The sequence below is a fragment of the Salmo trutta genome, chromosome 12 (genome assembly GCF_901001165.1).
Source record: "Salmo trutta chromosome 12, fSalTru1.1, whole genome shotgun sequence".
NCBI lineage: Eukaryota > Metazoa > Chordata > Actinopteri > Salmoniformes > Salmonidae > Salmo > Salmo trutta.
Genome location: NC_042968.1, coordinates 9,327,967 through 9,353,285, shown reverse-complemented (window position 1 = coordinate 9,353,285; position 25,319 = coordinate 9,327,967). Strand labels below are relative to the sequence as shown.

Here is a 25,319-nt window from a genome sequence, read left to right as displayed (position 1 = left end):
GTCTCCTGGTAGCGCCTCCATGCTCTGGACACTACGCTGACAGACACAGCAAACCTTGCCACAGCTCACATTGATGTGCCATCCTGGATGAGCTGCACTACCTGAGCCACTTGTGTGGGCTGTAGACTCCGTCTCATGCTACCACTAGAGTGAAAGCACCGCCAGCATTCAAAAGTGACCAAAACATCAGCCAGGAAGCATAGGAACTGAGAAGTGGTCTGTGGTTACCCCCTGCAGAACCACTCCTTTATTGGGGGTGTCTTTTTAATTGCCTATAATTTCCACCTGTTGTCTATTCCATTTGCGCAACAGCATGTGAAATTTATTGTCAATCAGTGTTGCTTCCTAAGTGGACAGTTTGATTTCACAGAAGTGTGATAGACTTGGAGTTACATTGTGTTGTTTAAGTGTTCCCTTTATTTTTTTGAGCAGTATAGTTCAAGATTTAGTAAAGGGTTACAACTACAGCTACCATAAGAGTATACGGATGAAGCCCTCCGAGGTCTCTTCTGAAAACTCTTTTCAAGTCTTTAAAAATCTGTATGGTTTGTTCCCCCTTCCTCGTAAGAAAATAATTGATTTTAAATTCATGGTGGGGACTTGGTACGTATATCCAAGTTGAGGGGTGTTTTCGACAAAAAATATGAGCAAGGTTACAGCGATGAGTTGTTCACAGTTACCGAATGTCTACCACGTATACCCCCTGTCTACAAGTTAAAAGATTATGACAGGGAGCTTATAGAGGATTCCTTTTATGAGAAGGAACTACAGAAGGTACAGTTGGGTAAAGACAAAGTCTTTCACGTGGAGGAGATTCTGGATCAAAAGAGAGAAAAGGGTAAAAAATGGGTGTTGGTCCGTTGAAAAAACTGGCCCCAAAAGTTCAAAAGTTGGGTATTAGAGCACGATGTGGTGGAGGCAGCGGGGGTTAACCTAAACCGTCATGCATGATAAAAAAAACATAATTCGAGTGTACACAGGAGTGCATCATGGAGCACAATGGATTCTACCTGACTCTCCCCAGTAATGCGTCTGCACATATATATGAATAACCAAAGTTCGAATTATACAACCAATTTTCCAAAGCCTATAGCGTTATCAGAGTCCTGGGAAGTAGGTCTCAGTGAGATTACATACCCCCATAGTTGGTATAATATCAAGTATAAGGACCGTGATTTTTATTGCAAAAGGATATTGGAACCCCCAAACTTATAAAGATTAAAAAAGGGTTCTATAGAACTGTAGAGAGGATCATCTCAGAGTTGAATGAACTCCTAACCCTGAACACCATGGAAATACTCTTGAGCTACAACCCTATTCATAAACGTGTACAAATCTCAGGGACTGCGGATAGGGGTATAAAGACCAGCGGTAATTTAGCCTACATGTTGGGGATGAGTTCCAATAAATGGACGTATGTGAGAGATAAATTATTCCCATTCCTTGCGGATATACATGCAGGGTTTTACAACATATTTGTGTATACCGACATCATATCCTATCAAAGGGTAGGAGACAGTTATGTGCCCTTCCTGAGAACAGTTCATATAGAGGGAAAGGATGGTGATGTAGTCACTGTTAACTATGACAAGCCACACTATGTACCTGTAAGCAAGAAATATATTGCAAACATTCTGGTTGAGCTTAAAACGGATCAGAATGAAAATATCGAATTTACTTATGGTAAAACGATTGTAAAACTCCACTTTAGACCCACCAAAACCTCTCTACATATCTAATATATTATTAGTATTATACATATTTTTTATAAACATAATACAAATAAATAAAAATAGTTATGGTACACAACCACCATCTCGACCCTAACCGATATGTCTCATACTATGTTGATCAAGTGGGTAATGGATTACCCGGCTGTCACGGATCCCCGACCATGTACGGTTCGGGGATAGGAGGCATATTTCGTAACCTCTTCAGGATGCTTTTACCGTTTATGAAGAGAGGCCTCAGCATAGCCAAACCACATTTAAAATCAGAGCCTAAAAATATTGTGAGGTTGTAGCCAATGCTATGACCAGACGGGCTTCATCAGATCAGCAGCTTATGCTGTTGTCTCGAAGACCAAAAAAGAGACCTCCAGGTATAAGGCGCAGGCCAGACCCTAAAAAGCGAAGGTTAACCATTAAAAGAAACTCAGTAAGTCAAAGACGAGGTAAAGTGAGGAGGTCTGCACCAAAAACGGCAAAAAGAATACTCTGAAGTATTTACTAAAAGAACAAGCAACATGGCCATTTTACACCGCATGTCCTCTGAAGCTATAAAGACAGAGCTCGATCTTTTCACAGCCCCCTTAACCCAATTTTCAATAGATAGGTCCTGTTATATGGAGATAGCCCCACTCACTGCCTGGTAAACACATTCTTGTAAATTGGCGCTACTGTACATGATTATATGGGGCTGCTGTACAGATTTGAGCACTTGACAAGACGTTGATATTTCTGGGTATGTCTCGCATGTAACATAATAATAAAGATTATGATAATGTTATATATATTTTTTATAATAATACAAATCTGTCAATCAAACAAATGTATGTCTTAAAACCCCTTTTTTTGCATCTTCAATAGTTATAACCGCTAATGTTGGATGACCCAAATAAAGTATTCCTGGTAGCAGCTGGGTATCCTATAGACGGTTTTAAATAATATTTATACAAAATATATCAATTTTATCATAAAAATTACATACAATTGACATAAACACATATCGGAAAATTCAGTGACCTCCAGTTTTAGAATATCGTGATTGAATATTGTTTCTACCTCAGAATTGGCTGTATCAAGCTGTTTGGCCGCTTCATACGTCAACCAATCGTCTACCTCAGAATTGTCATTTAAAGCGTTGAAATTTCAATGTTTTACTAGGTATGTCCTGGGTGCCGAATTCCTCCTCGACCACGTCCTCTCACCATATTGGGCCTTCTGTGTCGGTATACGCCTGGGAGGAGTCTGAAAGAAAAATATATACAAAATAGGGTATTAAAAATAAAATATATATTATATAAAATTTGTAAAATACATTTCAGATATTTATATTAGTTAAATTACCTCTGTTGTTTTGACGCGTGCTGTTCTGAGGAATCCTGGATACCACGGGTTCTACCCCAATGTCCTCTGGCTTTGTAGATTCTGCAGGGTTTGTGTAGCTATCGTTGGAGTCTGAAAAAAACATTATTTGACATCGTTTTAACATATTCAATCAAAAAAATGTATATTTTTTTTATAATATACCGTATCCATAGAGAGCATGTTCTTGAATCCAATCGTTTTCAGACCAGTCGCCCTTCTAGGGCCGGGGTGATTCTGCGCGGTGCGCTTGTGCCACAGTTCTGTGGAGTCTTGAAGGACTGTGATGCGCCATAAATGCTAGATTATGTAGCGATTGGCTGGCCGTTTCTAATTCCCCATCTTCCAGACAGGGTCTCTTCCTCGCAAGATATCCCGCACACTCCACGTTCTGTAAGTTCTCTTTACCAGGATAGATCAAACGTCTTGCATTTAGACCCCGGGTATGTCTTAAGGATAGAAGTGCCCAGCGACGTAATTGTTCACGATGTTGGAAAATATTGTCCAGCTGTTTCATCATGGCCAGGAATATATGATAATCACTCCACTTAAAGCTAAAGACAGGCACAAAATAGTTCACATCCATGCAGGCTTTGGAAAATACATACGAACTAACCGATTTTGTAGCATTTCAACTATTGAATTGGGCACATGCTAAAATTGTCACTTTGGAGTCGGGGCTATACGCCATTGAAGAGATTCTTATGGCTTTCAAATCATCTTGCCCGCACACTTCCTCTTCCAGCACATACCCAGGCAGCGTTGTCCCACTCAGGGAGTGTTCGATCTGGCATAGCCCGAGCCGTATCTTAAGCCATTCTCTCATACGCAGCGCAGGAGAAAAACTCCCGGGTTTTGTTTGATAAAGGGGGCTGTGGCCGCTGTCTGTGAAAATCTTCACAGTTGAATCCTCCGGTTGGAAAATGTAACCCATATGTCCATCACTCATATCCAGCTCTCCATTAAAAAACATTCAGGGGCATCACACAGAATGTCCTCAGTGTTTTTGTCATTGTGTTCTTGACACGAGGCACAAAGCACACCTACAATTGGCCTAGGAGGCACGTTTAATTTGTTATTTAGTGTTCTGGGTTTATTTTAATTTCGTTAGTGGTTTATCGAGGTCGCTTGTGGTGTTCAGCTCTTATTTATAATGCGGCTGCCCCCAATAACCTCGGACATTCATGTTTCATAAACAACAGCCCTAAGGTCACAACAGGTGGGGCTATACTCTTTGAAATGTTCAAACACATCCCCCAGTTCAACGAGGTCCCTACACATCAATTATCATGACAGCTTCAAAGGAACAGATGCACTATCTGGTTAAATAAACACTTACTAAGGCGTGAGAACTTCCTGTCAGGATGTCCTGCAGGATGCCCATATATGGGGATACACACCGGACCATAAAGTAGGGTCATAAATCACACGTTTGACGTGTGCCGTCTACTGTATTCTCTCTACTGTGGCCCCGTCCGATGATACACCCTCAGTAGCGCCTTACGGTCAGATGCCAAGCAGTTGCCATACCAGGTGGTGATGCAACCGGTCAGGATGCTCTTGATGGTGCTGTGGTATAACTGAGGATCTGGGGACCCATGTTTTCGGTTTCCTGAGGCGGAAAAAGTGTTATCGTGCCCTCTTCACAACTATGTTGGTGTGTGTTTTGACTATGATAGTTCATTGGTGATGTGGACACCAAGGAACTTGAAAAACTCAACTTCTCCACTTCAGGCCTGTCCATGTTAATGGGGTCCTGTTCCGCCCTCCTTTTCCTGAAGTCCACGATCAGCTCCTTTTGTCTTGCTCACGTTGAGGGAGAGGTTGTTGTCCTGGCACCACACTGCCAGGTCTCTTACCTCCTCCCTATAGGCTGTCTCATCATTGTCGGTGATCATGCCTACCACTGTTGTGTCGTCAGCAAACTTAATGGTGTTGGAGTTGTGCTTTTCCATACAGTTGTGGGTGAATAGGGAGTACAGGAGGGGACTAAGCACACACCCCTGAGTGGCCCCAGTGTTGAGGATCTGCGTGGCAGATGTGTTGTTGCCTACCCTTACCAACTGGGAGCTGACCGTCAGGAAGTCCAGGATCCAGTTGCAGAGAGTGGTGTTTAGTATCAGGGTCCTTTGTTGGCACTATGGTGTTGAACGCTGAGCTGTAGTCAATGAACAGCATTCTCAGAGGTGATCCTTCTGTCCAGGTGTGAAACGGCAGTGTGGAATGCAATAGAGATGGCATCTGTGGATCTGTTGGGGCAATATGCCAATTGGAGTGGGTCTAGGGTTTCCAGCGTGATGGCGTTGTGAGCCATGACCAGCCTTTCAAAGCACTTCATGGCTACGGGGCGCTAATCATTTAGGCAGGTTACCTTTGCTTTCTTGGGCACAGGGACTATGGTGGTCTGTTTGAAACATGTAGGTATTACAGACTCGGTCAGGGAGAGGTTGAAAATGTCAGAAGACACTTGCCTGGTAATCAGTCTGGCCCCGCAGCTTTGGGAATGTTGACCTGTTTAAAGGTCGTCTGCACACTGGCTATGGAGAGCGCGAATACACATTCGTCCGGAACAGCTTCATGCTCGCTTCAGTGTTGCTTTGCTCGAAGTGAGCATAAGAGGCATTTAGCTCATCTGGTAGGCTCTAGTCACTGGGCAGCACATGGCTGGGTTTCCCTTTGTAGTCATGAATATTTTCCAAGCCCTGCCACATCCAACAAGCATCAGAGCTGGTGTAGTAGGATTCAATCTTAGCCCTGTATTAACGCTTCAGGACAAGTCTCTGAATTTCCTTGAGCGGGGCAGCCAGAACCATGACTTGAACCCAATCGAACATCTCTGGAGAGAACTGAAAATAGCTGCGCAGCAACGCTCTCCATCGAACTTGACAGAGCTTGAGAGGATCTACAGGGAAGAAACTCCGCAAATACAGGTGTGCCAAGCTTGTAGCGTCAGACCCAAGGCTGTAATCGCTGCCAAAGGCACTTCAAAGTACTGAGTAAAGGGCCTGAATACCTATGTAAATTTAATCAAATTTTTATTTAATAAATTGGAAATCATTTCTAAATGTCACACCCTGATCTGTTTCACCTTTCTTGTGATGGTCTCCACCCCCTCCAGGTGTCGCTTATTACCCCTAGTGTGTATATATATATATATATATATATATATCCGTCTGTGCCAGTCCGTCTTGTATGCTTTAAGGAAACCAGCGTTTTTCCCCTTACTCCTGCTTAGATTCTTTTGCTAGTCCTCCCATTTTTTTTTTATATTTTTTTTTTTACCCTTGCCCGTTCTGGACTCCATACCAGCCTGCCTGACCATTCTGCCTGCCCTGAACTGGTTGACCTTTTGTCTGTCCACAACCATTCTCTTGCCTAGCCCTTTTGGATTGTTTAATAAATATCCAGACTCAAACCATCTGCATCTCACCTTGTGCCCATAAACATTTTAGTCATTTAGCAGACGCTCTTAACCAGAGTGACTTACAGTAGTGAATACATACATTTTTTTATTTATTTTGTACTGGCCCCGTGGGAATCGAACCCACAACCCTGGCGTTGCACACACCCGTTTTTGCTTTGACATTGTTCGCCATTGTGTGTAGATGATAAAACCAATGTGATCAATTGTAGAAGGGTGTAATGTAACAAACATGTCAAGGGGTCTGATTACTTTCTGAAGCACTGTAAATATTGATAAGTCACCTTGTACCAAATATTTTTTAAACCATAGTTAAATTCAGAAGTGGTAAGTTGAGACTAATACAGTCAGGATAGTATAACTTATCCCATCATACCCAAGACATTTAGCACAGTCTTCAAATACATTAGATTAACTCTTCATTAATGACTTTACACCATTATGGTAATTAAGGCTTTTTAATGCCACTGATGGTAAACAAACTGTGTCCAAATTCCTTTTTCATCAATATAATGGTTAATGTTCTCTGTAGAAGTTGCAGAAAGGAAAATGCCTATTGTAGCCATGTAGGCTTCCTGCCAATTGTCACTCCAAAAATACATAGGTCGTTTTTTTAAATTCCAAATTAAACTAGCATGTGCATTTCTAAGAACCTAGAGGTAAATTTCAGTCAGACAACAAAACGAAACCAACAAAACATAAGTTCACTGAAATCCACTATCATTTGCTTATGCCAGCTCAACCATAACCCATCTACACAGTTGAGTATTGCAATGACATTATCGGTGTACTGTTACGTTAATTACATTTTACTATAATAAAACAAATTACCTACAAGTAAAGTATCTAATTTACAAAAGTACTGAGTAAAAATGGTCAGTCATGGCGGGTCAGTAGCGGAGGCGGAGTGGTCAGGTGGGCAGGCTCAGAGGCAGGCAAGGGTCAAAACCAGGAGGGCGAGAAAAAGACTTGAAAAGCAGGAGCTGAGACAAAACGCTGGTTGACCTGACAAAACAAGCAACAGAACAGGTATAAATACACAGGGGCTAATGGGGAAGATGGGTGACACCTGGAGGGGTGTGGAGACAAATAACAAAAACAGGTGAAAGATCAGTGTGTGATGATACCATCTTGATTTCTGTTTCCAAGTAAAAATTAAAGCAGGAAGCACCAGTGACTGTCTATAAAGGTGGGCAGGCTAAAAAAAAAAAAAAAAAGTGGTCAGATGAAGCAAATGCTAAACTACAGGACTGTTTTACTAGCATAGACTGGAATATGTTCCGGGACTTGCGATGGCATTGAGGAGTACACCACATCAGTCACTGGCTTTATCAATAAGTGCATCGAGGATGTCGTCTCCACAGTGACTGTACATACCCCAACCAGAAGCCATGTATTACAGGAAACATTTGCACTCAGCTAAAGGGTAGAGCTGCTTCTTTCAAGGAGCGGGAGTCTAACCCGGAAGCTTATAAGCAATCCCGCTATGCCCTCCGACGAACCATCAAACAGGCAAAGCGTCGATACAGGACTAAGATTGAATCATACTACACCAGTTCCAACACTGATGTGGCAGGGCTTGCAAACTATTACAGACTACAAAAGGGAAGCACAGCTGAGAGCTGCCCAGTGACAAGCTAAATAACTTATGCTCGCGTAGAGGCAAGTAACACTGAAACACGCATGAGAATATCAGCTGTTCCGGACGACTGTGCGATCACGCTCTGCAGTCGATGCGAGTAAGATTTTTTAAACAGGTCAACATTCACAAGGCTGCAGGGCCAGACAGATTACCAGGACGTTTTACGCCGAGCATGCCCTAACCAACTGGCAAGTGTCTTCACTGACATTTACAACCTCTCCCTGTCCGAGTCGGTAATACCAACATGTTTAAAGCAGACCACCATAGTCCCTGTGCCCAAGAACACTAAGGTAACATGCCTAAATGACTACCGACTGTAGCACTCACGTCTGTAGCCATGGAATGCTTTGAAAGGCTGGTCATGGCTCACATCAACACCATTATCCCAGAAACCCTACACCCACTCCAATTTACATACCGCCCCAACAGATCCAATCTCTATTGCACTCCACACTGCCCTTTCACACCTGGACAAATTATCACCTGTGAGAATGCTATTCATTGACAATAGCTCAGCGTTCAACAAAATTGTTCCATCGAAGCTCATCACTAAGCTAAGGACCCTGGGACTAAACAACTCCCTCTGGAACTGGATCCTGGACTTCTTGATGGGCCGCCCCAGCTGGTAAGGATAGGTAGCACATCCGCCACGCTTATCCTCAACACATGGGCCCCTCAGGGGTGCGTGCTCAGTCCCCTCCTGTACTCTTCACTCATGATTGCACGGCCAGGCACGACCCCAACACCATCATTAAGTTTGCTGATGACAACAGTGGTAGGCCTGATCACCGACAACGATGAGACAGCCTATAGGGAGGAGGTCAGAGACCTGAAAGGATGACCGAGCATGCCCCCATTCTCATCGATGGGGCTGTAGTGAACAGGTTGAGAGCTTCAAGTTCCTTGGTGTCCACGTCGCCAACAACTAACATGGACCAAACACACCAAGACAGTTGTGAAGAGGGCGCAACAAAACCTATTCCCCCTCAGGAGACTGAAAAGATTTAGCATGAGTCCTCAGATCCTCAAAAGGATATACAGCTGCATTATCGAGAGCATCCTGACAGGTTGCATCACTGCCTGGTACGGCAACTGCTCGACCTAACTAACTTAAAATCGCCCTGGCTTTATAAATCTATACATCTACAGAAATAAGACCGTTTCTGCTTCTATTGGCTGTTTGAGTGTTTAATAGCTTACTGATTCCATGAGCATCAAGCCTCATGCAACAGCAAAATGAATTAAACAGTGTGCTTAAGCATCAGACAAGCTCATTGCATATGTAGTGGGTTTCTTCAAAACACAGAGCGTGTCTGTCTATATGGAAAAATAAATTTCAACATTTAGACCAATCGATTGGTGGAAAGAACAGGAAGACTAAGTCGACCAAGATTTTTCTGTTGGGGACAGCCCTAAAATACCACCTACTGTAGTTGTACATCTTTTACACCTCTGGACATTATATCAATTTGACACAGTATCAACCCAATAGTTGCCTTGGTGTGCAGGTATTCAATTGTGGCAGGGTGGGCATATCCATTGTAAGGCAGGATTATCCATGTGTTGATGGTAAATGGTGATGATACCCCAGCACAGGAGGTGTAGTATCAACTGGAGCATGCCATCTGTGAAAGTACATGTCAATTAGGCCATTGATACCATTATATGATGTCACAGCTGAAAGGATAGCTCAGCAATCCACAATTTGGTTTGTTTAACTAGCCACTGCCATTTGATTCTAGATGAAATCATTGACCGACAATCCATTCAAGAGATTTAGCCATGAATGTGGCGACGTGGGGAAATTGACAGTTTGGTGAAGAAATTACAATTAGCATGTTGACAGTGGCTTGTAAAAACATGAAGATTGAAGTCACTACCTGCTTTAAATGTAAGAACATTTTTAAATGAGTGAAATTACTTACCCATCCCTTTTAAGGTTATAAACATATATTCACTACAAAACTCAACACCCCCTTAGACCACAGTAATAAAGACCACAGCAATTGTCTACACTCCGGCCATTGTTCATAGAGCAACGAAAATGTTTGGGCCCCTTCAAACATTGAAAGGTCAAAGTTCTTAGAGAATTGTCATAGCAACTGTGACAAGGAGTTGGAATACTAACTGATGGCACTCAGGCTTGCTTTTGCATAGCTTATGTGAATGTGTAAAATTATTCTCACCCAGTTTCCCCCCCCCCCCCCCCATCTGTTGCACAGGAACTGCAGTTCAGTTTCCTGTCAAGTTCTGAAAGAAAACATGTCAGCTATATCACATAATGCCTTAGGATGATATACTATATACAGTTGCCTATATATGGTCACCCTTACAATTTTCTTAAATAATTATTAATTTAAAATAAAAGAATGTTTCGGTGATTTGAGAAGTTCAGTCGGGCTTTGTGTCTTTCAGCAGTGGGGTCTTTCTACGTTTACCAACAACCAAATTAATAATTAAAAGAAAATGACAACCTCCCTACAATCTAACATGGAGAGGTTATAGGCTACTGAGGAATTATAATGTAGTCGGTCAGCTACTTTGACATCCATGTAGGCTAAAACTACAACAAAATGTTGCCAAACTCACATAAACAGGTAAAACAATAGTGCTATCGAACACTATTAATGTGGGGCCAGGACAATGTAGCAACAGTAAATGAGACAAGGCAGCAGTGACTTGGGCTTCGCTGCAGCACCTTATTTCCCCATCACATGGTAATGACACAAGGAGCAGTGTATGATGTAGACTAGGCTACAAGTCTTCAGCTTTACATCGTCAGATTGCAAAAAAAGTGATAGATCCTGGACAAAGGTGAGATTGGCCACCTCCATTCTGGCACCACCGATGTTAACATGCATTGGGACAGTTGGGTCAATTAGTGCCTTCTCCCGCTACATCAACTCTGGCAATCTATGTAGTACATAAAGGACAGACAATGGGATAAATATGTCTACCATCTATAGGGCCATTGGGAAATATAGGATCATGGGAAAGGAAGCCTCCAACTGCCTTGTCATGTTAACAATAGTAATCATTTGAGTCATTGGGATAATCTTACACTTTGGAAAACCTTTGGCTTGGCTGTAATCATGAAAACAACAGTGTGCTGCCTTGAAGCTCCACTGATTTGATGATATTACACCATTTCATTTAGAGCTTGTCACATCGCAACCAAGTTCCCCATTGACCTGGGTCATATTCATTAGTGGACACCATAGGACATCGGTTAGCAACAGAAAAAAAGGGTTTCTTGAACACATAGGTCCCTTCCTGTTTCAGACCATTTTCTAAGGTGCGCACATGACAGGAGTGAAATGTATACTAATTTGTTATGCTAATCTAATCCTTTCAATGGAATGACTTTGGCTAAACCCTCAAAGATCTCTTCATGTGAACATTTGGTGCATTTGCTTTTGACCCAGTTTTGAGTGGCCTACCATTAAAGGCTACCCACAGATTTCTAACATAACAGATTTGCCTACTGAATTATCCTGGGAACTAATTAGCATATGAACTCACCAGCACTACAGAAACTCCACAATTGTAGCCGCCGCTTTGCGGTATTGTTGTCGCCTGGCAGGGAACATTGCTGAACACAGTTTGTCCCAGTTCTGCGGGTTTGTCCCTCAAACCAGTATCTGTTTGTGGAGGAAAATATGAATTGTTTCTCCGTAAGCCATGACATTCTCTCCTCACTGTTAGATTTCCAACAACATTCATACACCTGCATAACACATGAATGGCTGCTCATGATTGAAAACAGCATGCCTGAACAGAAATCAATAATGCTTCATAATTCTCTTCATAGCATACAACATTCATAACATGAACACATAGGCTAATTGGGTCAATATGCAACCGACCATAAATGTAAAAGTAGTCTCAACATTGACAGGTCAACATAACTTGTATGCCGGATATTGGAGAAATGGTCAAACAATATTTTTGCCTGACCATACAATAGATGTACTCAGTGGTGGAAAAGTACTGGGGTGGAGAAATCAGAATTAGCTAATTAACATAGTTAATTTAGATGTCTTCTCTGCAGAATATGCTTATATGATTGAACTGTTGAACTCATCATTAGAATGTCTCCTTTCCAACTCTGGTGTTGGCAGCTGCACTGCCTCCCTCATATGGGCCTCAGTCACCTGGGGCCCAGAGAGGGGAGAAGTCGGGCTTGTCTTTCACATGTCCCCGTTGCTATGCAGAATATCAGCAAGGAATATGGCAAAGGAGGTAAGAAGGAAACATTGTTTACATATGTGAACTGTTTTTATTGCAAACCCTGTGAAGGGATGGCGTGAGTAATGGGGAACCAATCACTTGTCTCCACAGTGTGTGCGTCAGTCACCTCCTCCCATGGGGAAGAGTTTTCACCTTGAACTAGGGGAGAGAAAACAAATTAACATCAAATGTCCTAAGTTCTTAGTAAAGAACAAAACAAGTTATTGGTATTTGGAGCATAAGGTCTGGCACAGGATGTGTGTCATCTGAGGTTGCACCTATCCTGACCTATGCCGAGATCGCTTCTGGGTTATATACTAACTCCACTCAGTGGGTTCTCACTATATCGACCTTGTGTGGGTATCCCTTGTCGATAGGTTATTTGAATAAAGAGTTACACTACCATTCAAAAGTTTGGGGTGACTTATAAAAGTGCTTGTTTTTTTTAAAGAAAAAAGTGCTTCTGTCCATTAAAATAACATCAAATTGATCAGAAACAGTGTAGACATTGTTAATGTTGTAAATTAGTTTTGTTGCTGGAAAAAGCAGATTCATTATGGAATATCTACATAGGCGTACATAGTGCCATTAGCAGAAAACCCATTTGTAATTATGTCATGTTAGCACCGCTGAAAACTGTTGTCCTGATTAAAGCAGCATTAAAACTGGACTTTAGACTAGTTGAGTACCTGGAGCGTCAGCATTTGTGGGTTAGATTACAGGCTCAAAATGGCAAGAAACAAAGACCTTTCTTCTGAAACTCATCAGGCTATTCTTGTTCTGAGAAATGAAGGCCATCAATGTGAGAAAATGCCTAAAAACTGAAGATCCAACACTACTCCCTTCACAGAACAGCGCAAACTGCCTCTAACCAGAATAGAAAGAGTGGGAGGTCCTGGTGCACAACTGAGCAAGAGGACAAGTACATTAGTGACTCTAGTTTGAGAAAGACCCCTCACAAGTCCTCAACTGGCAGCTTCATTAAATAGTACCCGCAAAACACCAGTCTCAAAGTCAACAGTGAAGAGGCGACTCATTTCTGTCCTGCTAAGCATTGAAAATGTAACGAGTACTTTCGGTGTCAGGGAAAGTGTATGGAGTAAGTGACATCTTTAGGAATGTAGTTTAAGTAAAACTGGTTAAAAAAAATAAAGTACAGACACCCCAAAAAAACTACTTAAGTATTTTTACACCACTGGATTGACCATACCTGATGTGCTTCACCAGGTTCTCACTCATATGGCTCTCCGCGTTAAGGGAGCCAGTAGGGTCCAGGACAATGGCAGAGTGGGTCCTGCAATTGACAAACGCAAGCGGTAATTCCAAGCCAGTATATCAAAATTGCCTCAAACATAACATGTTCAAGAATAGTACAGTCCAATCTCTCACTAAAATGGTCAATCTTGTGCAGCATACCAAGTGTATCCAGTGGTAGTTTCCCACATTGCAAACTCCAATCCAGCAACTGTCCTGCTCCAGACTGGTCTACAGGAATAGGAGTAAAGATTCATTTATACGGTGTGGCAGGCAATCTTTTGTCAGGAAGGTGGCAGCTCTCCCTACATTGACCCCTCTAGCCTCTTATTTTGAACCATGACAAAAGCAACTCTGCGGACATGCCTTTACCAAGGTGTTCTTGCGCATCGCCACCTTATCCCCATGCAGGATAATCCCTGCCACAAAGTGATCAACAATAAAAACATCCCCCTCCACTTGAAGGTTAATCCTCTTCAGTAGAAGTCAATTACCTAAAGCAGAATGGCATATGGTTGGTCAAAGTAGACATGATGCCCAGGCAACAACTAATTGTACTTTATACCAACTGTACGCATGGACATTTCATACAACTCAATCATAACATGTGGGGGACCTTAACATAACTCCCCAGCCACTCATTGGGCTTCAACGTAAGGAAGTCATGGAGGTGCAGGATGGCAAAGGATCCATCCAACAAAATTGTGGTTGCCCTGTCCACTCCATCTGACAACATTGCCCACACTTGCTTCACCTATACAAACAGATTTGTGACATCAAATAGGGTCCAAACTGCCTGACTGTACAGATGTGATCAACATGCAGAATGTAACCAAAACAGTCACATTCCACTTACTCTATTCTCCAATTCGTCATCCCTGATGGGGTGTTCGTCAGACAAACAGGTCACCCTATTGAATAAATGGTGACAGTTCAGTTTGACAGATCTGCATTTTGTGTTCACAGATATACATAAAACCCATGAGGACCACATGGCTTAGTAAAACGGTCACCATTTTAACATACCCAAATAAGACATAACTAAATAGCAACACAAGACCAACCTGTTGATGAACGGTCAATTGTTCTCCCTGGTGTTTGGCTCCCGTCTGGACATGCTCCTTGGTGGCACACTTATGGCCAGATGCTTTGTCCTCAGCTTTATTGGCATAGGACTGTACACTTCCGCCAATGGCCAGTACAGTTGCCAGTCGGCGGACACACCTATGGGCACTGTCAGATGCAGAGCATGTCTCCATTGGCAACAGTAACGACATGCTGCTTGTCTGAGAAGCCCTGGTAGAGGAACAATTTGGTGCTTGGCACCAGGAGGATTTGTCCTTTTGCCAAAATCATCCTGGCTAAGGCCTCCGCCATGACAACCTCTTCCTGGTGCCACAGGACTGGATGCCTTCAGCAAGAGACATGTCTTCCTCTGACATGTGGTAGGGGAAACTGGTGGTGGGCATTCACCTGGAAAATTGCACATGGCGCTCTGGGGTCAGGTGGAAATTCCCTAGGTTACAGTAGCCCTGCAGCGCCTCCCTCAAGGCATTGGTTTGGAGTTGGTAAAGAAGATAAAATAATTTATCTACTCTGACCTTCCATCCAACCAATGCCTTGAGGACAGCATTGAAGCTCTGAGTAGTTGGTAATTCCATCTGACTGGATGCCCAAGCTGTTGAGCACACATTGTGCATCCTTGTCCATGGCGTCAGAGCGACTGATGGAAATAAGCCTCGAAATCAAGGCTCCAGTGGAGGCACACTCGTGTGCATTTGTAGTCACTCCTTGATTTCATGGCCAAGAGCTCTTTGATGGCCTGCTGGTAATCGGCCACACCTTCGGCACCCTCTGACCCCATCTTCTGCTTCACATTGTTCAAGATGTGGTTCCAGCAATTGACAATCCTGGCTTGCAGCAGCACAGACTGGATTTCTCCCTTCATGGTCTGTGCAGAAGATTGAAGTTGATAGTTGGGGAAGGAATTAAAGGATGGTGCGAAAGAACTGTTTGTGGTTTTCCATGTGCCGGGTGGTGCGAATGAGGAATGCCAGGGGAAGGACAGGTGCCTCTTGAAATGCTACATGACGGAAAACAAGGGGTGAAACAAATTGCCGAGGTCAAACGTGGTGTCAGTGAAAAATGTGTGCTCCTTGGTGTTTGCTTTTAATAACTGTCTTGGCCTCTTCAACCACTTCTGGTGCTGCCACAACCAGAAGGGTTGCGGGTCGAGTCTCCGTATGGGTGACAAATCTGGGGAGAAAGTCCGTCCCGGTCCAAAACAGTGACGTTCCTTGCTCGACGAATTGTGTTCTTCACTTGTGCCAAGTTGCGAGGTTGGTAAACTGGCATGAATGATGCATTTGGGGGTGGGGGTGGGTTATTGGTCATGTCCGAGTATACTTTGCCAGGTGTTTGTCTTTCGCCGGGACATTTCATCTTTGAGGTAGCTGATCGGATGAAATTGCTTGCTGCTGTTGGCTGTTGCCGTGGGGGACATTGGAGTGTGCCTCCTCACCAAAGTAGTGAATTATCACAGAAGTATCAGGCTGGTGAAGCAACTCACTCCCTTTTTTGGAGCCCTGGTGCTTCCTTTCCTGCATAGTACCGCACCCTTAGTTTTGGTAAACTGTGAGCAAGCCTGTGGGATCCCTTCTGAAGCCATCTTTTTTGGTCAGCCTTACAGTCCTCACATGACGAGGAACTACCTGCAAACAGAAAAATGTCTCCAGGCTTGGGTTGGAGTGGGGGAAGGTGGGATACCTTAGCGGGATCAACCGTTTCAATCATTTCAGCTGCTTGTGCTGGTTAAAGGCAGCGCCGTGTGGTGTATACGTGCTGGGGTAGTGATTGGGGGACCTGGAGTAGTGTTGGGGAAATCTGGGAGACGGAGTGGGGTTGTGCATTGGCCATCCTTCCCTTACTCCACGCGTCGTAGAGTTGATGGCGATAGCTGAGGGTGTTAGACCTTTCCAGTTCAATGACCAGCACAGAAAATAATACATTTTCCTGATGTTAGCTCGCTGCTGTAACTTCCTCTGGTGAGAGGCCTAGCCTTTCAACAACTGAGGCAATGTCATCAAAAGTTAAACTCCCTTTCTCTTTGGCATTCTGACAAGGAAAATTACATTGTTATAAGTATTGAGATTACACTTAGGACGAGTTAACTATATGGAATGTTATGGAACAGTATCCCCAAGTGCTTCAAGTAGTTTACCAAGCCAGACTGGGGTACACTCAGAATGAAATTGAGACCTGTTACATAAGTTACATAATTTTGAATTAAAATCTGCATGCAAAATTTGACATTGAAAGTAAAGGAAATGGATTTAAAGTGATTTCTATTCTTTGAAAAAAATTAAAACATATCTCCCTGTAGTCAATGATCATTTCTAAATACATGACTTGCCAAATCATGTCTAAGCAATGATTACTTCCAGGGAGGATGGAATTACGCCATCATTCATAACCAGTGGGCTGCAGGTATAAGCAGTAGCTAGGGGGCCACCTACCATTATTAGGATTCATTTTTTAAAGAATTCAGTCACTTGCTATTGTATTACAATAGTAAAATACACAAGGTGAAATTGAAATTTGGTTATGAATCAGCAGTTGGTTATCAAATAAGTTTGTCACATACACAGTAATACCTAACAAAATGTTTGTTTCTAGCTCCCACAATGCAGTAATACCTAACAATAGAAAACAATCTTAAAAATGTATATAATAGATATCAGAACAAGTTGTGTAAGACACCGAGTCACATGTGAGCTACAAGAATGTAGATTGGTAAGTTAGTCTAGCCAGTTTCCTAAACTTCTAGTAATAATGGCCCAATACCGATTTTGTTAAGTCACTCACTCAGATATGGTTAACAAACATAAGTCTTGGCAAAATGTGTAGAATTACAGGAAATTCCCTGTAATACTGCTCCATGGCAAAATGAGTCTAATTGCATGAAATGTATTCCAAATGTCTATTTCTCTCCACCGTCGGGGGGGCTAAAATGTTTTGCCTGCGAGGTGGGGGGCACCCCAACAAAATCTCAGTTAGGGCCCCCAAAAGGCATGTTAAGATCCAAATGAACATCAGAACATGGACAGAGGGGGACCTGGGACTTCATCCACAAATCATCCGCGTAATTGCTGATCTAGGATGTGTATGCGTCTATAATCTTATTCTTGTTGTAAACTGCAAAACTGATCGAGGGGAACACTTCTACTCTGAGACACTTGATACGTAAGGCCCCAGGTTAGATTGAATGTTGACACTTGGCCCCTGGGGTCATACATGTCTCAAACTTCATGCTAATGAATTTACCTGGAGTAGGAGTGATGAGTTATTGCTGACGCGGATGACACAGAGGCTCAAGTGTTTCCACTGTACAATATATCTGTGGAATGGTACAGACAGTATACAGGTCAAAAGTCTATTATATGCAAAAACATGATTGGGTTGTCGAGCTGACAATAGTGTCTCAATCAATATTAACATATATCCCTCCTTTCTTCCTCTAAAGGTAATCACTGATTATAAATAACTAGAAGGGTTAAACCCATGTAGTGGAGCCCTTGGTTTGACCTGCCCAATCCTGTCTAAGCAGTGATTGCATCATTGAGGGAGGAAGGAGTTGCATAGTCATTAGTACCAAACATCTCGGTTCTCCCAAAGTGCACCCATTAAATTCAGCATTTAGAGGAAATATGGTGCACACTCATTTTAGCCCATGCCAATCTAATGCTCTTACATTTATGGCGAATAGTGAATAATATGTGCGCCCTTCGGGAGAAGGGAGTGTTTGTCATTAAAGTGACTTGAAATCATGATCATTAGATATTTCTTAAAGATATCTGAACAAATATTTATAGGCCACTCAAAACAAATTAAGACTAGAAATGAAATGCTTCACCCACATAAACATTGGTCTACATGAACAAATATAGCGATGTGCAGAAAACACTTGCTATTTCAGTTGTCATTGATTAGCATTTCCCCTCATCCCAATTCACATGTCATGTCTACATCGTGTAGAACATTTCCATTTAACTGCATAATAGGCCAGCCAACATGGGACAAGTGCTGGGGAAACATGCTAAATCAAATAGTGAAATACCAAAGAAGTTTGGCAGGATGTCATCCAGAATGGAAATATAAGGCCATGTGCAAGGGGTCAAAGGTCACAATGGGAGGTATCACCAATAGCTAGAGACTTGATGCATTATTAGTATACAGTTATGCTTAAAGACCGGCACATACACAGAAAAGTCCCGGTTCATTTTTCACCCGTTAGATGGAATCTCTACCCCAAACTGTCAGATAGTTTTAGTAGTTTTAGTAGTTCATGAAGGTCTTTGGACAGGAAAATTGTGGTTAGATAATGGCACCCTTTCAACAAAATGGAGAAATGGCTTGTTTTTTGTATAAAAGCAGAAAGTAAAATATTTTCTGAGAGGGTCTACTACATCATAGGAGAATGGTCTAAGTGGTGCTGCAGACCACCAGGGTAGCAGAAAACCCACTGTCAACATTTCCATAACTGTAAAGGCTAAACACTATTAGGGTAATGCATGCATGTTTGTCTGATAATGCAATCAGTCATTCAGGTCAATTACAGGGTATTTCACCTGCATGTGTTACTAGTGCCATTCTGGGCCTAAAGATACAATTGGACCGTTGACCCTTTGATCATTCTGAATTCCGGATGACCTCCACCCATATGGTGTTCGTCACCCTATCATTTCATATAGCATGGATGACTGACTGCAACAACCCTTGTTCAAACACTTTGTCAACAGTGGGTGATCTAATATCAATTCAAACACGGGAATAGTCATAGCATTAGTGGCACGTTACACTTGGATAGCAGGAGGGGTGAAGTCAGGCGCAAGAGACTGAGGTCCGTGAAACACTTTTTATATCGTCAAAAAATGCCGCAACAAGGCAGGGCGCACACACAAGTAGGAGAACAGCTCTTAATACAGCGGAACGGGACGCAGCCCGGCAACCCTAATGTCTAAGAATGCACAGCGTAGAGAAGCTAAACAATACCCCTACTTGCTCAAAAGGAATGACAAAATTAATCCGGCACAAATCCCCAAACGAAAAAGGCAAACTAAATACCCCACTAATTACCTAACACAGAACAGGTGCAGACCTAGACAGACATAACCAAAAGGACACAGAAACAGATCGGTAGCAGCTAGTAGGCCGGCGACGACGACCGCCGAGCACCGCCCGACCGGGGAGAGGCGCCAACTTCTGTAGACGTTGTGACAATTAGAGTAATCCTATTTCAATTCCTCTTGTGCCTCAAGGCCCCCCAATAACATCCTTTACCATAGGATTTTCAAATTCAAGAAATGTAATTTAAGGGACATGACACTGAAATATAAAATTTGGTGAAACGTTTTCATTAAACTACTTTTGAAACGTGAAGTCTTACATTTTAGATTGGAGGGTCACGTCCTTTTACTTCAATTAGACGGTTGATGTGAAAGAGCTGGCCGATGGCTTTGAAGGAGTCTGGTTGAGGCACAATGGGACATGACAATGGCATGTGTATGTTAAAAATAATCTTTCTATGAATTTTGGCATGTCCTGTGTAAAATGTGATGCTATAACAAATAAACCTTACCAGTCACAACTGTGTCAATGAGTTGTAGGCACATTCCAGACGATTTTTAAGGCGAATCGAGACTGATTTAGATTAACCTTGATTTATAAATAACTACTTAATATTATTTGTAGCTCAGTAATTCAGTCACAACTCACCCTTCGGTCACAGTCTTGATGCTCTGGAACATGGCAAAGGAGTCAATCTATGATTTCAAGCACTTATAACGAGCACCTAGACTACAGACACCTGTGTAGCATTGACTACACTTCAACTTGCACCAATGTGTGGTCAATTAGACATTAACGACCAGAAATGACAAGACACCTTGTAAATACTTGACTTAACCCTTGTGTAGTCTTAACATTCTGTTTACTCCCCTTGTCCCAAGGGTAAAAAATGACTCACCTTCACTAAACCCTGAAAATAAAGCAGCTTAATTGAATTGTAAAGGCCAAATCTATTATGCATGAAGAAACAACCTGTCATTCATCACAAACTTTGTGAATATCTGGGTTTTCCAGAAAGACTGCATTTAGTCAGTGGACACCACTCATTTTTATTACAACACACCTGTCATAATTGTTTTCTTTACTAAAGTAGAGGTTTCTTATTCTTATTATTGCTAAAGGTACTGCATAGGTATAAACATGTTTTTTTCCAAGAGATAGCACTTGTATAGCGTAAGAAAGTAGCAGAAATGTGCAGAAAGTAGTTTGGAAATAATTTTATTGAAGGGAAACAATAACGGTCTTGAACTTTTTGGGCAACATAGTGATATGAAAGTCCATGGAGAATAAGAGCACCAGCTGCCCACTGCACTGAGGCTAGGAAACACTGTCACTACCGATAAATCCACAATAATTGAGAATTTTAATAAGCATTTTTCTACGGATGGCCATGCTTTCCACCTGGCTAACCTTACCCCGGTCAACAGCCCTGCACTCCCCACAGCAACTCGCCCAAACCTCCCCTACTTCTCCTTCACCCAAATCCAGATAGCTGATGTTCTGAAAGAGCTGCAAAATCTGGACCCCTACAAATCAGCCGGGCTAGACAATCTGGACCCTCTCTTTCTAAAATGATCTGCCGAAATTGTTGCAACCCCTATTACTAGCCTGTTCAACCTCTCTTTCGTATCGTCTGAGATTCCCAAAGATTGGAAAGCTGCCGCGGTCGTCCCCCTCTTCAAAGGGGGGAGACACTCTAGACCCAAACTGCTACAGACCTATATCTATTCTACCCTGCCTTTCTAAGGTCCCTTGAAAGCCAAGTTAACAAACAGATCACCGACCACTTCGAATCTCACCGTACCTTCTCCGCTATGCAATCTGGTTTCAGAGCTGGTCATGGGTGCACCTCAGCCACGCTCAAGGTCCTAAACGATATCATAACCGCCATCGATAAGAGACATTACTGTGTAGCCGTATTCATCGACCTGGCTAAGACTTTCGACTCTGTCAGTCACAACATTCTTATTGGCAGCCTCAACAGCCTTGGTTTCTCAAATGATTGCCTCGCTTGGTTCACCAACTACTTACATGCTGCCATCCTGCCCTGGTTGTCATATGGTGACAAGGACCAAGTTATTTTGATTTTCTTTGGAAAAAAAATGTATCTCTTTCACCTTGGGGGATTTCTTCTTCATCTGAAGATGATGCATTGTACTCTGGGTTGTATTATTCCACATCGTCTTCTTCAGATACCTCTTTCGCTTCTAAATCATTGTTCTCTTGATCCTCCTGAACAATTGAAAAAAAGCATATCTACGACATGTTGGGGACTGAAACGTGAACTCATGGCTTCAGCAAAGAGAGAACTGGGGGGACTGTAATCTGCGGCACCTTTATAGCCTCTGACTGCTTTCCCCACTAGTAAAGAATGAATGGTTTTATTTCATATCAATAGATTTAGTTTATTTTGCCTGAAATTGTTTTTATTTTGTCTGTGACTCGTGTGGGATCGTGGAGGGGAGATGCCGCACATGCACAAGAAAGTTTTAGTTTTGTCTGAGTTAAATCAGTAGCACACATAATCTAAATTTCTTAGTGTGTGTGTGTGTGTGTGTGTGTGTGTGTGTGTGAGAGAGAGAGAGCTTTTGTGGTTTTTGTGATGTGTAAATGATTGTATAAATGCTGTGTGAAAAATTACCATAAGACAATCTTTGTACCCTGGTGGTGTACAGTTTTCATGGAAATATTAACAAAGGCGATGTTTCACTTTTTCTAATGTTGGAGTCACTCTGGGAAAAGTAATCAAATATAAAGTTGAAAAAACATGATTTAGGGGGTTTTCTCTGCTGTTAAACATAGTGGTGGGTCATTTTTTACTTAAGACAACACAAGGGTTAAGAGGCAGGGTTGGGGTGAATTCCATTTCACTCATCAATTCAGGAAGTACAATGAAATTCCAATTGCCAACATCTTCAATGCTTTCAATAAGGATTTTTTTTTTTATAGGAATTGGAGTTTCGTTTACTTTCTGAATTGAGCGGAATTAAAATGGTATTGAACCCAACCTGTCAGGAATACAACCCTTGTCTGCAAAAGCCAACTTTTACCTGGGGACATGCTTTGTAGACCATTCAAAGGCATTCCGATAACTGGTCCCCATGAAAAAAACCACATGTTATGATAGCTTAGAAACAGTAGTAGGCAAATGAAGGGAAAAAGGTACAATAATAAGATGATGGTATAACATTTCTAGTGTCTAGTTGCTGGTAATTGGAAACACGTACCTTTCTAATTTCATCCCCCCTTCCTAAACACATCCACCCTATAGTGTAGGTTTTGAAGATTCATAATCTATGCTCGTAGTCATCAGAAGAAGATTGAGGAATGGTTGGTGGATCCAAGAAGTACAAGCCCCCAGACCATTCTCCAACCTCTGAAATGTTGTCTTTGGTGTGTGCATTTTCAAGTAGCCCTTAACATTTAGACTCTGTCTGTCCGGTAGAGTAGTGGTTATGGTGGTTAATCCCCAAAGGAGGGTTTGAGAGTTCAAATCCCAGAGGAGCAGTTAATAGGGCAACTTTTTTCTTGTTGCCTTTGTGGGCCTGAAAGAGCAAACAAGAGGTATGTCGGGGGAGAGGGGCTAGTTCCCATTAAATAGCAAGAATGAAGTGACACCTTGTTTCAGATGTCCTTTCAATAGAGTTGTGATAACATATTATGCTGTGGAGTAACAATACAACCATTCTCTGCAAAAGCCAACTTTTACCTGGGGGCATGCTTTGTAGACCATTCAAAGGTGTTCCTAATCTTGTTCCCCCTGAAGAAACCCACATGTTAAGATAGTTTAGAAATAGTTGTGGTAGTGGTTATGGTGGTGAATTCCCAAAGGAGAGGTTGTGAGTTAAAATCCTAGCAAGAGCATGCCAACTTGCTTTTGTTGCCTTGACAGAACAATGTTGAGGTGAGGCTCCGGAAGGACATTAGACAGCAAGGGAAATTGGATTATAAAATGTTAGGTGACAGCAACTGGTGTTGAGTAGGAGTGCGGATCTACGATCAAACCCACCCCGTCCATATAATCTTATTCCAGAGACAACTGATTCAGTATGATCTAGGCAAAGCTGATCGTAGAACAGTAGGCACTTATGATATGTCTCAGGCTAAGAATGCTGAACTGGAATCAGTCCCCCGTCAAAGTAATGTTATTCATTCTACTCAGAAATGCTAAACAGATCCTAGTTCAGCGCTCCTACTTCAAGCCACCAAGTGAATGTTGGGTCTTGGGTGCTAAATGTCTTGAACTGTGGTTGAAAAAGTACCCAATTGTCATACTTGAGTAAAAGTAAAGACACGTTTATAGGAAATGACTCAAGTAAAAGTGAAAGTCACTCAGTAAAATACTCAGTAAACGTCATTGCTAAAATATACTTAAATATCAGTGGTAAAAGTATAAATTATTTGAATTATAAATTATTATTCTCTTGTTTTTTTATTTAAGAAATAGCCATGGGAACACTCCAACAGTCAGACACAATTTACAAACGAAGCATGCGTTTAGTGAGTCCGCTAGATCAGAGGCAGTAGGGATGACCAGGAATGTTCTCTTGATAAGTGTGTGAATTGGACCATTTTCCTGTCGGACTTAGCATTCGAAATGCAACAAGTACTTTTGGGTGCCAGGGAAACTGTATGGAGTAAAAAACACATTATTTTATTTAGAAATGTAGTGAAGTAAAATTAAAAGTTGTAAAGAAACAGAAAGAGTAAAAGCACAGATAAAAAAAAAAGATATATAAACGGAATGTAGTGGAGTACATTAAATACATTTTTGTTAAGTAATTTGCACCAGTGGACTTGAAAGGAACACCTCAATTACCTCGACTAACCGGCGCCCCCACACATTGACTCTGTACCGGTACCCCATGTATATAGCCTCGCTATTTTCATTTTACTGCTGCTCTTTAATTATTTGTTACTTTTATTTCTTACTTAACACATATTTTTCTTAACTAAATTGTTGGTTAAGGGCTTGTAAGTCAGCATTTCACTGTAAGGTCTACACATGTAGTATTCGGCGCATGTAACAAATACAATTTGATGTTACACATGAAAACATGTTGTGAACCTGGTGTGACATTACTGAAACTGTGCTGACACCTAGTGGATATCAAATGGAACTACACCACACACACACACACACACACACACACACACACACACACACACACACACTATAACCTTAAAACAAATGGGATGCTTTAAATACGTTGCTCTTTTTTATTAGACACTAATATATGTCCAATAAACAGACGTTCAAAAGTCGGAATGTAAAGCACAAACGACTGGAAACGGAAATCTTTATTTAACTAGGCAAGTTGAACTCAACAACATCGACACAGACACAAGTTACCTGCTATATTTGGGAAATAGGATTAACACAGGGAGAACTTGGCAAAAATACAATGTATGTTTCCGTAGTACGAGTAGGCTGGTATATAGAGTATCATCGGTAACAATTGTGTACAAGCCACCTAGTTAATAAAATACTGGGGCTGGCGGTCATTAGTTACATTTCAACCATAGCGATTCCCTAATTGAGACGCAACAGAGTTCACCG

General features: G+C 42.0%; 1 long non-coding RNA gene across 1 annotated transcript; it reads right to left on the bottom strand.

Annotated features, from left to right (window-relative positions):
• Positions 1 to 9,240: 9,240 nt before the first annotated feature.
• Positions 9,241 to 15,998, bottom strand: LOC115202888 (uncharacterized). The gene is made up of 6 exons (XR_003880079.1): positions 14,698 to 15,998; positions 14,490 to 14,544; positions 13,796 to 13,864; positions 13,590 to 13,673; positions 11,672 to 12,538; positions 9,241 to 9,774 (listed from the first exon to the last, which is right to left on the bottom strand). It is a non-coding gene; the product is annotated as an uncharacterized LOC115202888 (long non-coding RNA).
• Positions 15,999 to 25,319: the final 9,321 nt, after the last annotated feature.